This window comes from Arachis stenosperma, chromosome 2 (assembly GCF_014773155.1).
Source record: "Arachis stenosperma cultivar V10309 chromosome 2, arast.V10309.gnm1.PFL2, whole genome shotgun sequence".
Classification (NCBI taxonomy): Eukaryota; Viridiplantae; Streptophyta; class Magnoliopsida; order Fabales; family Fabaceae; genus Arachis; species Arachis stenosperma.
This window is the reverse complement of record NC_080378.1, coordinates 44,811,207-44,828,503: the sequence shown is the minus strand read 5'-3', so window position 1 is coordinate 44,828,503 and position 17,297 is coordinate 44,811,207. Positions and strand designations below refer to the sequence as shown.

The window sequence follows — 17,297 nt, the reverse complement described above, 5'->3', positions numbered from 1 at the left end:
AAGTCCTTAAAGGACTCATCATACATAGAAAAAACTTTGTGGCCCTGGGCAGACCTGAAGAAAACCCAGGAAGCTTTCTTTTTTGAAGAACCGCCAGGCTTGGCAGAAACAAACAAATAAAGGAAAAGAGTCTGGGATGGTGTTACATCTAATTCTCGGCAGAGAAGTTGAAAAGTTTTAATAAAACCCCAGGAATTTGGTTGAAGCTGGGATGGGGCAATATTACACGACCACAACAGGTCGGTCTCGAAAGCAGTAAAAGGAAAAGTAACGTTCAACTGGCTGAAGAAGTATTCATAGGCATAGAAGAAGGGACACTCCCTCTCAATAGAAGTCGGAAAACAAACTCTCTCATCAGAATCAGGAGCAACAAGCTCGTAATCCTCCTCACGGGCATCGTTACCACAAATCATATGGCACTTCCTCAGCTCTGTGCAAAATTCAGCATCCACAACAGAAACACACAACAAAACAAGGGAGTCCAGCCAATCGAACATCCCCTCGGGAACTCTGGAAGACATCTCTACAATGTTATTGCAAGAAGACATGAGGCTAACTAATCCTACAAGTAAAAAAAGAAGATGGGGTTACTAAAGACATCCCGGACAAAGGGAGAAAACAACTCGGTCAATACGATACAGACGAAGAAACAAGAAAAGGAAAACCCCAAGACTCAAACCAAAAGTCCTGGGGCATCCTTTGGAGGCAGTAACAAAGCAAGGTTTCCAGGCAAGATCTACAACTCGCACCCCAGCATTTCTCAGAAAGAATTCAAAACAGTAAACCAAGCATCATTACAGTCTACCAAGCAAAAAGCATTCCCAAAAATCAAAGCACGCCAAGTAGAAATCATCAAAGGAAACAACCAGAAGCAACAATAAAATCCTAGAAAGCCTCGACAAAAATGCCAAGAGAATCCATAAAAGAAAGACAGGAAAAACATGTTACAGTGACAAGCAAATACAAGACCACGAAAAGATTCAAACTTTCAAACATGCAAAATCAAAGCTTCACCTAAAAACTGAAGACGAAGCTACGAAAGAAGCAAGAAAGCTAGTACCAACCTGAAAGAGCGGCAAGCTTCAAAGAAATTGAAGATGGAAGACGAAATCTGGAAATGCCCTCTCACAAGCAAAAGAAAGAACGCGAACCAGAGCAATGTCGCAGGGAGAAACGCGAAACTGCAAAACTTCAGGTGAAAACAGAAACTCCAGAAATTATGCCAAGCGACACCGCAACACGAGAAAGTAAAAGCGCAAACAAAAAACAGAGAGCAAAGGGAGCGGAGAAAAGAAGTTACGAAAAGGGCGAAAGAGAGAAACCGTTTTTGGGTTTTCAAAATCAAAGTAAAAAGCCAAAGGAAAACGGGGCAATTAATGCTAAAATTAATGAAAGCATTAAACCCTCGCACGTTCCCAAAAAGCGCCGATATAAAAGCGCGCGCTTTTAGAGGAAACGTTCTACATTCAAAAACTACTATCAAGGAATTGACAATATGCTTGAGTTCGGCTTCACCAAAGAAGGACCGAAGTCAAGGACTCGACCTCAAAAAAGAAGACCGAGCTCAAGCAGGGACACTGTTCACACCCTGGGTCGAGCTGTCCGACCCGGGATATTCGACAGACAAAGCGACCGACCTCTTCAGGTCAGGACAACCCGATCTCTTTCCAAGGAGCTCGGTCTAGTCACCAGAAAAGCCCAAAGAAGGGCCCAAATAGAGGAACACGCCCCAAATCCTAAGGCAGCCCATGCCTACAGAGGGAAGGACGGTTCCCATAAAAGATAAGCTGACCTCACCTAGAAGATAAGATACGATAAGATAACTAACTTATCTTATCTAAAAAGGTCACTCCACACCATTTTAAATACACTGGTGCACACAGGTATAACTCATACTCTGATTCTACTCAATACCTGTTTAATACCCTTGCTAACTTAAGCATCGGAGTCCCTTGCAGGTACCCCCCACCCTTCGGTGACAAGGGATCAGCAGCATTCTCAATTCCACAAGTCGGACACACCAGCTCCGTCCGCTATACACCTACCGGACACGTCGGCTCCAACCAGCACAGAAGGTCTCGACTGAGATCGACCTACAGTTTCAGGTAAGCCTCGGAACAGGTTCCTTGGGGTAACTCATTGCTTTAAAGACGTTGAAGACCATTTTCTCTTCATGCAATCTCAAGACTAATTCCCCTTTCTGCACATCAATGATGGCTCCAACAGTAGCTAGAAATGGTCTTCCTAGGATAATTGACGTGTTGGCCTCTTCTTCCATGTCCAGCACAACAAAATCAGCAAGGAAAATGAATTCTCTTACTTTCACTAGCAAGTCTTCCACCACCCATGTGGAAACTTAAATGTTCTGTGAGCCAATTGAAGTGCCATTCTTGTTGGCTTGGCTTCCTCAATCTTCATCCTTCTCATCATGGTTAGGGACATAAGATTTATGCTAGCTCCCAAATCACACAAAGCTTTCTCAATAGTGATGTCCCCTATGATGCAGGGGATTTAAAAACTCCCTGGGTCTTTCAGCTTTTGAGGCAACTTCTTCTGTACGATGGCGCTGCACTCCTCAGTCAATACTATGGTTTTTTTTGCCTCATAGTTCCTCTTTTTGGTTATAAGCTCCTTCAAGAACTTGGCATAGAGTGGCATTTTTTCTAATACCTCAGCAAATGGTATATTGATTTAGAGCCTCTTAAAGATCTCTAGGAACTTAGAGAACTGGCCATCCTTCCCATCTTTTCTCAGTCTTTCTGGGTATGGTGCCTTTCGCACATAGGGCTTCAAAACTGGTTTTGGTGGAGGTGAAACTGGGATCTCTCCTTCATCCTCGTTCCCATGTTTTGGTGCAACCTCTTCATGATTATCTTTGCTTGGGGCTCCTTCCTCTACAACCTTCCCACTTCTCAGAGTTATGGCTTTGCATTCCCCTCTTGGGTTAGCCATGGTATCGCTGGGAAATATGTGTGTGGAAAATGGGATTTTCTTGGACAAAATCCCCACTTGTGCCTCCAACTCTGAGATTCTTACGCCTTGATTTTTTAGATTTGACCTGTATTCCTCTTGATTAGCATCTATCCTTCTGTCAGTTTGTGCTTGTCTATCCATGAGGGAGGAGACTGCCCCCGAAATCTGATATGACAGTTGTGCTATTGCAGCCTCCATCCTCTCAAAATTGCTCTTGATTTTGCATGGTTGCATAGTTGAGGATGGTGCATCTTGATTAAGGTTGTTGTGTATGGGTTGGTTGTTATGGTATGATGTGTTTTGTGAGTTATGGTAGGGTCTATTGTTCCCTGTTTGATGGTTGGGGTTGTGGTTGGGATGCTGATTTGATGGATAAGGCTTGTTGTGGTCCTGGTTGTGGTTTTGTTGATTTCCCCACCCAAAGTTTGGGTGGTTCTTCCAACCTGGGTTGTATGTCTTAGAGTGTGGGTCATATGGTGTTCTGGATGAATTGTGCACATAATTAGCTTGTTCCCAGTCACCTTCTGATTCTGATGCATTACCTTCTTGTTGAAGAGTTTGATCTTGAATGACTGAGGCTTGGTTGGCCTCCATCCTCTTGGTTAAGGCTGCTATTTGTGTTGCAATTGCCTTGTTCTGAGCTAACAGAGCATCTACAGAGTTGAGTTCTAGCACTCCCTTCTTCTGAGTCCTTTCTGAGGCATAGAAATACTTATTTTCAGCTACAGTTTCAATGACATCTATGGCCTCTTCAATGGTTTTCTTTTTGTTGAGTGAGCCTCCTGAAGAATGATCCACTGTCTTCTTTGCTTCATAGGATAGTCCCTCATAAAAGATATGTAGTTGTACCCACTCATTGAACATTTTCGGTGGGCATCTTCTTGTCAGATCTTTGAATCTCTCCCAGACCTCATAGAGTGTTTCTACATCTTGTTGTCTGAAAGTTTGCACCTCAGCTCCTAGCCTATTGATTATTTGTGGAGGGTAAAATCTTGCAAGGAATCTATTCACGACCTCCTCTGATGAGCGGATAATTTATACGCTTTTTGGCATTGTTTTTAGTATGTTTTTAGTATGTTTTAGTTAGTTTTTATTATATTTTTATTAGTTTTTAGTTAAAATTCACTTTTCTAGACTTTACTATGAGTTTGTCTATTTTTCTGTGATTTCAGGTATTTTCTGGCTGAAATTGAGGGGCCTGAGCAAAAATCTGATTCAGAGGCTGAAAAGGACTGCAGATGCTGTTGGATTCTGACCTCCCTGCACTCGAAGTGGATTTTCTGGAGCTACACATACCCAATTGGCGCGCTCTCAACTGCGTTGGAAAGTAGACATCCTGGGCTTTCCAGAAATGTATAATAGTCCATATTTTGCCTGAGATTTGATGGCCCAAAACGGTGTTCCAAATCAGCTCAAAACTACCCCGCGTTAAATGCCGGAACTGGCACAAGAATGGGAGTTAAACGCCCAAATTGGCACAAAAGCTGGCGTTTAACTCCAAGAAAAGTCTCTACACATGAAAGCTTCAATGCTCAGCCCAAGCACACACCAAGTGGGCCCGGAAGTGGATTTTTATGTCATTTACTCATTTTGTAAACCCTAGGCTACTAGTTTTCTACAAATAGGACCTTTCACTATTGTATTTTCATCTTTAGATCTTTGAATCTTTTGATCATGTTTTGGGGGCTGGCCTCACGGCCATGCCTAGACCTTGTTCTTATGTATTTTCAACGGTGGAGTTTCTACACACCATAGATTAAGGTGTGGAGCTCTGCTGTACCTCGAGTATTAATGCAATTACTATTGTTCTTCTATTCAATTTAGCTTATTCTTGTTTTAAGATATCACTTGTTCTTCAACTTGATGAATGTAATGATCCGTGACACTCATCATCATTCTCACCTATGAACGTGTGCCTGACAACCACCTCCGTTCTACCCTAGATTGAGTGGATATCTCTTGGATTCCTTAATCAGAATCTTCGTGGTATAAGCTAGAATTGATGGCGGCATTCAAGAGAATCCGGAAGGTCTAAACCTTGTCTGTGGTATTCTGAGTAGGATTCAAGGATTGAATGACTGTGACGAGCTTCAAACTCCTGAAGGCTGGGCGTTAGTGACAGACGCAAAAGAATCACTGGATTCTATTCCAACCTGATTGAGAACCAACAAATGATTAGCCGTGCTGTGAAAGAGTGCCATTGACAACGGTGATGCCCAACATACAGCTTGCCATGGAAAGGAGTAAGAAGGATTGGATGAAGACAATAGGAAAGCAGAGAGACGGAAGGGACAGAGCATCTCCATACGCTTATCTGAAATTCTCACCAATGAATTACATAAGTATCTCTATCTTTATTTTATGCTTTATTCATAAATCATCTATAACTATTTAAATCTGCCTGACTGAGATTTACAAGGTGACCATAGCTTGCTTCATACCAACAATCTTCTTGGGATCGACCTTTACTCGCGTAAGGTTTATTACTTGGACGACCTAGTGCATTTGCTAGTTAGTTGTGCGAAATTGTGATAAAGAGTTGAGATTGCAATTGAGCGTACCATGTTAATGGCACCATTGATGATCATAATTTCGTGCAACAAGTTTTTGGCGCTGTTGCCGGGGATTGTTGAGTTTGGACAACTAACGGTACATCTTGTTGCTCAGATTAGGTATTTTTTTTAGAGTTCTTAAGAATGAATTCTAGTGTTTCAAGGTGATGTTCTTATTATCACCAAAGCTGATTGATTCTCATCAATTTAGCTCTTGAATGTAATGTCCTGCTGAAGCTTGGCTAGCCATGTCTAATTCCTTTAGACTAAAGCTTTAGGCTAACATTGCATGATTCTTGGAATTCTCATTAAGAATTTTGATATCTTTATTTTCTTTTCCACTTAATTTTCGAAAAAAAACCAAAAAAAAAATTACAAAATCATAAAAACCAAAAATATTGTATGCTTCTTGTTGAGTCTAGTGTCTCATTTTATGTTTGGTGTCAATTGCATGTTTCTGTTCTTCTGCGTTTTTCGAATTCATTCATGTGTCTTAATTGATCTTCAAGTTGTTCTTGATGATTTCCTTGTTCTGATCTTTAAATTCTCTTATTTTGTGTGTTTAGTTGTGTCTCATATGCATTCTCATTTTGTTAGTGTCAATAGTATACAAACTTCTAAGTTTGGTGTCTTACATGCATTGTTTATTTGATCTTAGTCTCATTATTAAAAATCCAAAAAAATTTTAATTTGTGTCTTTTCAAGTCAATAATACAGAGAATTGAAGATTTGGAACATACAGTAGAGGAATTACACAGAAAAAGTTGGGCGTTCAAAATGCCCAGTGAGGAAGGAAAACTGACGTTTAAACGCCAGCCAGGGCACCTGGCTGGGCGTTTAACGCCCAAAAGGGTAGTGTTTTGGGTGTTAAACGCCAGAATGGATACCATTCTGGGCGTTTAACGCCAGGATGGCACAAGAGGGAAGATTCTTTTTAATTCAAATTTTTTTCAAGTTTTCAAAATTTTTCAAAATCAAATTTTTTTCAAATCAAATCTTTTCAATCATATATTTTCAAATTCAATTTCTTTCCATTTTCAAAAATACTTGCTAACAATTAAAGATTTGATTCAACATTTCAAGTATGTTGCCTTTTCTGTTGAGAAAGGTTTAATGTCTGAATCATATCTTTCTTGTTAGGCAGGTCATTATTTTTTTAAAAAAATCAAATCTTTTTAAATTGTTTTTCAAATCATATATTCTCAATCACATCTTTTTAAAACCGTATCTTTTCAATCATATCTTTTTGATTTCTAATTTCAAAATATTTTTCAAAAATCACTTGATTTCTTTTTCCACTCTTAGTTTTCGAAAATCAATTAGTATTTTTCAAAATGTTTTTAAAATGTTTTTAATTTATTTTAAAAAATTTCTTCCCCTCTTCTCACATCCTTCTATTTATGGACTAACACTCCTCCTCAATGCACAATTCGAACTCCATCTTTCTTGATAAGCTCGAATTCTTCTACCTCTTCCTTCTATTTTTCTATTCCTCTAACACCTCAAGGAATCTCTATACTGTGACATAGAGGATTCCATATTTTCTTGTTCTCTTCTCTTTCATATGAGCCGGAGCAAAGACAAAAGCATTCTTGTTGAGGCTGACCCTGAACCTAAAAGGACCTTGAAGCAAAAGCTAAGAGAAGCTAAAGCACAACTCTCTGTAGAGGACCTAACAGAAATCTTCAAAGAAGAAGACATGGCAGCCGAAAACAACAACAATGCCAACAATGCAAGGAAGGTGCTGGGTGACTTTACTGCACCTACTCCCGACTTCTATGGGAGAAGCATCTCTATCCCTGCCATTGGAGCAAACAACTTTGAGCTTAAGCCTCAATTAGTTTCTCTAATGCAACAGAATTCCAAGTTCCATGGACTTCCATTGGAAGATCCTCATCAGTTTTTAGCTGAATTCTTCCAAATCTGTGACACTGTCAAGACTAATGGGGTTGACCCTGAGGTCTACAGACTTATGCTATTCCCTTTTGCTGTAAGAGACAGAGCTAGGATATGGTTGGACTCACAACCTAAAGAAAGCCTGAACTCTTGGGAAAAGCTAGTCAATGCCTTCTTGGCAAAGTTCTTTCCGCCTCAAAAATTGAGTAAGCTTAGAGTGGATGTCCAAACCTTCAGACAGAAGGAAGGTGAATCCCTCTATGAAGCTTGGGAAAGATACAAACAATTGATCAGAAAGTGTCCCTCTGATATGCTTTCTGAATGGAGCATCATAGGTATCTTCTATGATGGTCTGTCTGAACTGTCCAAGATGTCATTGGATAGCTCTACTGGAGGATCTCTTCATCTGAAGAAGATGCCTACAGAAGCTCAAGAACTCATTGAAATGGTTACAAATAACCAATTCATGTACACTTCTGAAAGGAATCCTGTGAACAATGGGACGAATCAGAAGAAAAGAGTTCTTGAGATTGATACTCTGAATGCCATATTGGCACAGAACAAAATATTGACTCAACAAGTCAATATGATTTCTCAAAGTCTATCTGGAATGCAAGTTGTACCAGGCAGTACTAAGGATGCTTTATCTGAAGAAGAAGCTTATGATCCTGAGAACCCTTCAATGGAAGAGGTGAATTACATAGGAGAACCCTATGGAAACACCTATAATTCTTCATGGAGAAATCATCCAAATCTCTCATGGAAGGATCAACAGAGACCTCAACAAGGTTTCAACAACAATAATGGTGGAAGAAACAGGTTTAGCAATGGCAATCCTTTTCCATCATCTTCTCAGCAACAGACAGAGAATTCTAAGCAGAGCCACTCTGACTTAGCAACCATGGTCTCTGATCTAATCAAAGCCACTCAAAGTTTCATGACTGAAATAAGGTCCTCCATTAGGAATTTGGAGGCACAAGTGGGACAGCTAAGTAAGAAAGTTACTGAACTCCCTCCTAGTACTCTTCAAAGCAATACAGAAGAAAATCCAAAAGGAAAGTGCAAGGTCATCAACATGGCCGAATTTGGAGAGGAGGAAGAGGCAGTGATCGCCACTGAGGAAGACCTCAATGGACATCCACTGGCCTCCAATGAGTTCCCTAATGAGGAACCATGGGAATCTGAGGCTCACACTGAGACCATAGAGATTCTATTGATTTACTTCTGCCATTCATGAGCTCTGATGAGTATTCTTCCTCTGAAGAGGATGAAGATTTCACTAAAGAGCAAGTTGCCAAGTACCTTGGAGCAATCATGAAGCTAAATGACAAGTTATTTGGTAATGAGACTTGGGAGAACGAACCTCCTTTGCTCACCAAAGAACTGGATGACTTGACTAGGCAGAGATTACCTCAAAAGAGATAGGATCCTGGGAAGTTTTCAATACCTTGTACCATAGGCACCATGACCCTTGAGAAGGCTCTGTGTGACCTAGGGTCAAGCATAAACCTCATGCCTCTCTCTGTAATGGAAAAGCTAGGGATCTTTGAGGTGCAAGCTGCAAGAATCTCACTAGAGGCAGATAATTTAAGAAAATAAGCTTATAGACTTGTAGAAGATTTTTTGGTGAAAGTTGAAGACCATTACATCCCTGCTGATTTCATAGTCATAGAGACTGGGAAGTGCATGGATGAATCCATCATCCTTGGCAGACCCTTTCTAGCCACAGCAAAGGCTGTGATTGATGTTGACAGAGGAGAATTGATCATTCAAGTGAATGAAGAATCCCTTGGGTTTAAGGCTCAAGGATATCCCTCTATTACCATGGAGAGGAAGCATGAAGAGCTTCTCTCAAAACAGAGCCCCCACAATCAAACTCTAAGTTTGGTGTTGGGAGGCCACAACCAACTTCTAAGTTTGTTGTTGAACCCCCACATTCAAACTCTAAGTTTGGTGTTGGGAGGTTCTAACATTGCTCTGAGTATCTGTGAGGCTCCATGAGAGCCCTGTGTCAAGCTACTGACATTAAAGAAGCGCTTGTTGGGAGGTAACCCAATGTTATATTTATCTATTTTCCTTTGTTATTTTATGTTTTCTGTAGGTTGATGATCATGGGAAGTAACAAAATCAATTGAAAAAGCAAAAACAGAATGAAAAATAAAAAGAAAAACAGCACACCCTGGAGGAAAACCTTGCTGGCGTTTAAACGCCAGTAAGGGCAGCAAATGGGCGTTTAACGCCCAGTATGGCACCATTCTGGGCGTTTAACGCCAAAAAGGGGCACCAGACGGGCGTTAAACGCCAAGAAAGGGCAAGAAGCTGGCGTTAAATGCCAGAAATGGGTACCAGCCCGGCGTTTAACGCCAGAATTGGCATAAAGAGCATTTTTTGCTCACCACTTGGTGCAGGGATGAACTATCCTTGACACCTCAAGATCTGTGGACCCCACAGGATCCCCACCTATCCCACTACTCTCTCTCTTCTTCACCCATTCACCAATCACCTCAACACCTCTTCCCCAAAAGCCCCTCACCTATCAAATCCCACTATTCTCTTCACCACTCACATCCATCCTTCATAAAACCCCAACTACCTCACCATTCAAATTCAAACCACTTTCCCTTCCAAACCCACCCATAATGGCCGAAACCTACCCCTCTCTCCACTCCTATATAAACCCATCTTCACTCCTTCATTTTCACACAACCTAAACACTACTTCTCCCCCTTGGCCGAACCACAAAGCCACCTCCATCTCCTCTATTTCTTCTTTTGCTCGAGGACGAGCAAACCTTCTAAGTTTGGTGTGGTAAAAGCATTTCTTTTTGTTTTTCCATAACCATTTATGGCACCTAAGGCCGGAGAAACCTCTAGAAAGAGGAAAGGGAAGGCAAAAGCTTCCACCTCTGAGTCATGGGAGATGGAGAGATTCATCTCAAGAGTGCATCAAGACCACTTCTATGAAGTTGTGGCCTTGAAGAAGGTGATCCCCGAGGTCCCTTTCAAACTCAAAAAGAGTGAATATCCGGAGATCCGACATGAGATCCGAAGAAGAGGTTGGGAAGTTCTTACCAACCCCATTCAACAAGTCGGAATCTTAATGGTTCAAGAGTTCTATGCCAATGCACGGATCACCAAGAACCATGATTAAAGTGTGAACCCGAATCCAAAGAATTGGCTTACAATGGTTCGGGGGAAATACTTAGATTTTAGTCCGGAAAATGTAAGGTTGGCATTCAACTTGCCCATGATGCAAGGAGATGAACACCCTTACACTAGAAGGGTCAACTTTGACCAAAGGTTGGACCAAGTCCTCATAGACATTTGTGAAGAGGGCGCTCAATGGAAGAGAGATTCAAGAGGGAAGCCGGTTCAACTGAGAAGGCATGACCTCAAGCCCGTGGCTAAGGGATGGTTGGAGTTTATCCAACGCTCAATCATTCCCACTAGCAACCGGTCCGAAGTTACAATAGACCGGGCCATCATGATTCATAGCATCATGATTGGAGAGGAGGTAGAAGTTCATGAGGTTATAGCCCAAGAACTTTATAAGGTGGCAGACAAGTCCTCTACCTTGGCAAGGTTAGCTTTTCCTCATCTCATTTGCCACCTCTGTTATTCAGTTGGAATTGACATAGAGGGAGACATCCTCATTGATGAGGACAAGCCCATCACTAAGAAAAGGATGGAGCAAACAAGAGATCTGGTGCACAAAATTGCAATCACACTTTGCAATCCCGCACAACTAACCAGCAAGTGCACTGGGTCGTCCAAGTAATACCTTACGTGAGTAAGGGTCGATCCCACGGAGATTGTCGGCTTGAAGCAAGCTATGGTTACCTTGTAACTCTTAGTCAGGATATCAAAGATTATCAGGATTGATTGTAAAAAGCAAAAGAACATAGAACGGGTACTTGAATTGCAGTGATGGAGAATAGGCTGAGATTTTGGAGATGCTCTGTCTTCTGAACCTCTGCTTTCCTACTGTCTTCTTCTTCAAACACGCAAGGCTCCTTCCATGGCAAGCTGTATGTAGGGTTTCACCGTTGTCAATGGCTACCTCCCATCCTCTCAGTGGAAATGTTCAACGCACCCTGTCACGGCACGGCTATCCAGCTGTCGGTTCTCGATCATGTCGGAATAGAATCCAGTGATTCTTTTGCGTCTGTCACTAACGCCCCACAATCGCGAGTTTGAAGCTCGTCACAATCATTCAATCATTGAATCCTACTCAGAATACCACAGACAAGGTTTAGACCTTCCGGATTCTCTTGAATGCCGCCATCAATTCTAGCTTATACCACGAAGATTCTGATTAAGGAATCCAAGAGATATCTACTCAATCTAAGGTAGAACGGAGGTGGTTGTTAGGCACACGTTCATAGTTGAGAATATGATGAGTGTCACGGATCATCACATTCATCCGGGTTAAGAACAAGTGATATCTTAGAACGGAAGCAAGCATGATTGAATAAGAAACAGTAGTAATTGCATTAATCCATCAAGACACAGCAGAGCTCCTCACCCCCAACCATGGGGTTTAGAGACTCATGCTGTAAAAGGTACAATGAGAAACGTGTAAAGTGTCATGAGGTACAGATACAATGTCAAAATATCCTATTAATAGTGAACTAGTAACCTAGGGTTTACAGAAATGAGTAAATGACAGAAAAATCCACTTCCGGGCCCACTTGGTGTGTGCTTGGGCTGAGCGATAAAGCATTTTCGTGTAGAGACTCTTCCTGGAGTTAAACGCCAGCTTTTGTGCCAGTTTGGGCGTTTAACTCCAATTTTTATGCCAGTTCCAGCGTTAAACGCTGGGAATTTTGAAGCTGATTTGCAACGCCGGTTTGGGCCATCAAATCTCGGGCAAAGTATAGACTATTATACATTGCTGGAAAGCCCAGGTTGTCTACTTTCCAACGCCGTTGAGAGCGCGCCAATTGGGCTTTTGTAGCTCCAGAAAATCCACTTCGAGTGTAGGGAGGTCAGAATCCAACAGCATCTACAGTCCTTTTCAGCCTCTGAATCAGATTTTTGCTCAGGTCCCTCAATTTCAGCCAGAAAATACCTGAAATCACAGAAAAACACACAAACTCATAGTAAAGTCCAGAAAAGTGAATTTTAATTAAAAACTAATAAAAATATACTAAAAACTAACTAAATCATACTAAAAACATACTAAAAACAATGGCAAAAAGCATATAAATTATCCGCTCATCACAACACCAAACTTAAATTGTTGCTTGTCCCCAAGCAACTAAAAATCAAATAGGATAAAAAGAAGAGAATATACTATAAACTCCAAACTATCAATGAAACTTAGCTCCAATTAGATGAGCGGGACTAGTAGCTTTTTGCCCCTGAACAGTTTTGGCATCTCACTTTATCCTTTGAGGTTCAGAATGATTGGCATCTATAGGAACTCAGAATTTAGATAGTGTTATTGATTCTCCTAGTTAAGTATGTTGATTCTTGAACACAGCTACTTTATGAGTCTTGGCTGTGGCTCAAAGCACTCTGTCTTCCAGTATTACCACCGGATACATACATGCCACAGACACATAATTGGGTGAACCTTTTCAGATTGTGACTCAGCTTTGCTAGAGTCCCCAATTAGAGGTGTCCAGGGTTCTTAACACTCTTTTTGCCTTGGATCACAACTTTATTTCTTTCTTTTTCTTTTTCTCTTTCTTTCTTTCTTTCGTTTTTTTTTCTTCGTTTTTTTTTGATTCACTGCTTTTTCTTGCTTCAAGAATCAATTTGATGATTTTCAGATCCTCAATAACAGTTCTCCTTTTCCATCATTCTTCAGAGCAATAATTTTAACATTCTTAAAACAACAATTCAAAGACATATGCACTGTTCAAGCATTCATTCAGAAAACAAAAAGTATTGTCACCACATCAAACTAATTCAACTAGTTTCAAAGATGAATTCAAATCCTGTACTTCTTGTTCTTTTGTGATTAAAGCATTTTTCATTTAAGAGAGGTGATGGATTCATAGGACATTCATAGCTTTAAGGCATAGACACTAAGATACTAATGATCATGTAATAAGACACAAACATAGATAAACATAAGCATAAAAATTTGAAAAATAGAAAATAAAGAACAAGGAGATTAAAGAACGGGTCCACCTTAGTGATAGCGGCTTGTTCTTCCTCTTGAAGATCTTATGGAGTGCTTGAGCTCCTCAATGTCTCTTCCTTGCCTTTGTTGCTCCTCTCTCATGATTCTATGATCTTCTTTAATTTCATGGAGGAGGATGAAATGTTCTTGGTGCTCCACCCTTAGTTGTCCCATGTTAGAACTCAATTCTCCTAGGGAGGTGTTGATTTGCTCCCAATAGTTTTGTGGAGAAAAGTACATCCCTTGAGATGAATCTCTCCATCTCCCATGGCTCGGAGGTGGAAGCTTTTGCCTTCCCTTTCCTCTTTCTAGAGGTTTCTCCGGCCTTAGGTGCCATAAATGGTTATAGAGAAACAAAAAGCAACGCTTTTACCACACCAAACTTAGAAGGTTTGCTCGTCCTCGAGCAAAAGAAGAAAGAAGAGAGAGAGTGGTGGGGTAGGTGGGGATCTGATGAGCGGATAATTTGTACGCTTTTTGGCATTGTTTTTAGTATGTTTTTAGTATATTTGGTTTAGTTTTTAGTATATTTTTATTAGTTTTTAGTTAAAATTCACTTTTCTGGACTTTACTATGAGTTTGTGTGTTTTTCTGTGATTTCAGGTATTTTCTGGCTGAAATTAAGGGACCTGAGCAAAAATCTGATTCAGAGACTGAAAAGGACTGCAGATACTGTTGGATTCTGACCTCCCTGCACTCGAAGTGGATTTTCTGGAGCTACAGAAGCCCAATTGGCGCGCTCTCAACGGCGTTGGAAAGTAGACTCCTGGGCTTTCCAGCAATATGATAATCCATACTTTGCCCAAGATTTGATGGCCCAAACCGGCGTTCAAGTCACCTCAGAAATCCCAGCGTTAAACGCCGGAACTGGCACCTAAATGGAGTTAAACGCCCAAACTGGCATAAAAGCTGGCGTTTAACTCCAAGAAGAGTCTCTACACGAAATTGCTTCATTGCTCAGCACAAGCACACACCAAGTGGGCCCGGAAGTGGATTTTTATGTCATTTACTCATCTCTGTACACCCTAGGCTACTAGTTTTCTATAAGTAGGACCTTTTACTATTGTATTAGAGAGCTTTTGATCATGTTTTTATGATTGAACTCACTTTGGGAGGCTGGCCATTCGGCCATGCCTAGACCTTGTTCTTATGTATTTTCAATGGTGGAGTTTCTACACACCATAGATTAAGGTGTGGAGCTCTACTGTACCTCGAGTATTAATGCAATTACTATTGTTCTTCTATTAATTTCCGCTTGTTCTTTGTCCAAGATATCACTTGTTCTTCAACTTGATGAATGTGATGATCCGTGACACTCATCATCATTCTCACCTATGAGCAAGGTGACTGACAACCACTTTTGTTCTACGAGCAACCAAGGCTCTGTGATACTCTTGGATTCCTGATACACGATGCATGGTTGATCGCCTGACAACCGAGTGCTCGCCTGACAAACGAGCCAGCCATTCCGTGAGATCAGAGTCTTCGTGGTATAGGCTAGAACTGATGGTGGCATTCAAGAGAATCCGGAAGGTCTAACCTTGTCTGTGGTATTCTGAGTAGGATTCAATGATTGAATGACTGTGACGCTTCAAACTCCTAGCAGGCGGGGCGTTAGTGACAGACGCAAAGAATCACTGGATTCTATTCCGGCCTGACCGAGAACCGACAGCTGATTAGCCATATGCTGTGACAGAGCATAGGAACATTTTCACTGAGAGGATGGGAGGTAGCCACTGACAACGGTGAAACCCTACATAAGCTTGCCATGGAAAGGAGTAAGAAGGATTGGATGAAGACAGTAGGAAAGCAGAGAGACGAAAGGGAAGGCATCTTCATACGCTTATCTGAAGTTCCTACCAATGAATTACATAAGTACCTCTATCCTTATCTTTATGTTTTATTCATACATCACTATATCCAATTGAGTCTGCCTGACTAAGATTTACAAGGTGACCATAGCTTGCTTCATACCAACAATCTCCGTGGGATCGACCCTTACTCGCGTAAGGTTTATTACTTGGACGACCCAGTGCACTTGCTGGTTAGTTGTGCAAAGTTGTGTTTATGCCATGGTATTGAGCACCAAGTTCTTGGGGCCATTACTAGGGATTATTTGAGTTGTGAAAAGTAGTGATCACAATTTCGCACACCAAGTTTTTGGCGCCGTTGCCGGGGATTGTTCGAGTATGGACAACTGACGGTTCATCTTGTTGCTTAGATTAGGTATTTATCTTCAGAGTTCTTAAGAATGAATTCTAGTGTTTCAAGGTGATGTTCTTATCATCACCAAAGCTGATTGATTATCATCAATTTAGCTCTTGAATGCAATGTCCTGCTGAAGCTTGGCTATTCATGTCTAATTCCTTTAGACTGAAGCTTTAGACTAACATTGCATGATTCCTGGAATTCTCATTAAGAACTTTGATACCTTTATTTTCTTGTCCACTTAATTTTCGAAAAAATCCAAAAAAAATAAAAAAATTTCAAAATCCTAAAAACCAAAAAGATTTTATGTTTCTTGTTTGAGTCTAGTGTCTAATTTTAAGTTTGGTGTCTTGCATGTATTGTTTATTTGATCTTGGTTCTATTTTCAAGTCAATAGTACAGGGAACTGAAGATTCAGAACATGCAGCAGAGGAATTACACAGAAAAAGCTGGGCGTTCAAAACGCCCAGTGAAGAAGGACAGACTGGCGTTTAAACGCCAGCCAGGGTGCCTGGTTGGGCAATTAACGCCCCAAAAGGTAGCATTTTGGGCGTTAAACGCCAGAATGGATACCATTCTGGTTGTTTAACGCCAGGATGGCACAAGGGGGAGGATTTTGTTTTCAAATCAATTTTTTTTTCAAGTTTTCAAAGTTTTTCAAAATCAAATCTTCTTCAAATCATATCTTTTCAATCAAATGTTTTCAAAATCAATTTCTTTCCTTTTTCAAAGATACTTGCTATCAATTAATGATTTGATTGAACATTTCAAGTATGTTGCCTTTTCTGTTGAGAAAGGTTTAATGTTTGAATCATATCTTTTCTTGATAGCCAAGTTATTAATTTTTAAATCAATCTTTTTAAAATTGTTTTCAAATCATATCTTCTCAATCACATTTTTTTAAACCAATCATATCTTCTTAACCTCATCTTTCTCAAAATAGTTTTGAATCAAATCTTGTTGACTTCTAATTTCAAAATCTTTTTCAAAAACCACTTGAATTCTTTTCCACTTTGAGTTTTCGAAAATTATCATCATTTTTCAAAATGATTTTAAAACTTTTTTAATTAATTTTCGAAATTCTCTTCCCCTCTTCTCACATCCTTCTATTTATGGAGTACTACTCCTCCTCAATGCACAATTCGAACTCTATCTGATTAAGTTCGAATTTTTCTACCTCTTTCTTCTATTTTTCTGTTCTTCTGACACCTTCTTCTGACACCTCAAGGAATCTCTATACTGTGACATAGAGGATTCCACATTTTCTTGTTCTCTTCTCTTTCATATGAGCAGGAGCAGAGACAAAGGCATTCTTGTTGAAGCTGACCCTGAACCTGAAAGGACCTTGAAGCAAAAGCTAAGAGAAGCTAAGGCACAACTCTCTGTAGAGGACCTAACAGAAATCTTCAAAGAAGAACCCATGGCAGCCGAAAACAACAACAATGCAAACAATGCAAGGAAGGTGCTGGGTGACTTTACTGCACCTACTCCCGACTTCTATGGGAGAAGCATCTCTATCCCTGCCATTGGAGCAAA

At 40.6% G+C, this 17,297-nt stretch overlaps 1 non-coding gene across 1 annotated transcript; it reads right to left on the bottom strand.

Moving 5' to 3' along the window:
- Positions 1 to 7,629: 7,629 nt before the first annotated feature.
- LOC130964144 (small nucleolar RNA R71) lies at positions 7,630 to 7,737 on the bottom strand. Its single transcript, XR_009080252.1, has one exon. It is a non-coding gene; the product is annotated as a small nucleolar RNA R71 (small nucleolar RNA).
- Positions 7,738 to 17,297: the final 9,560 nt, after the last annotated feature.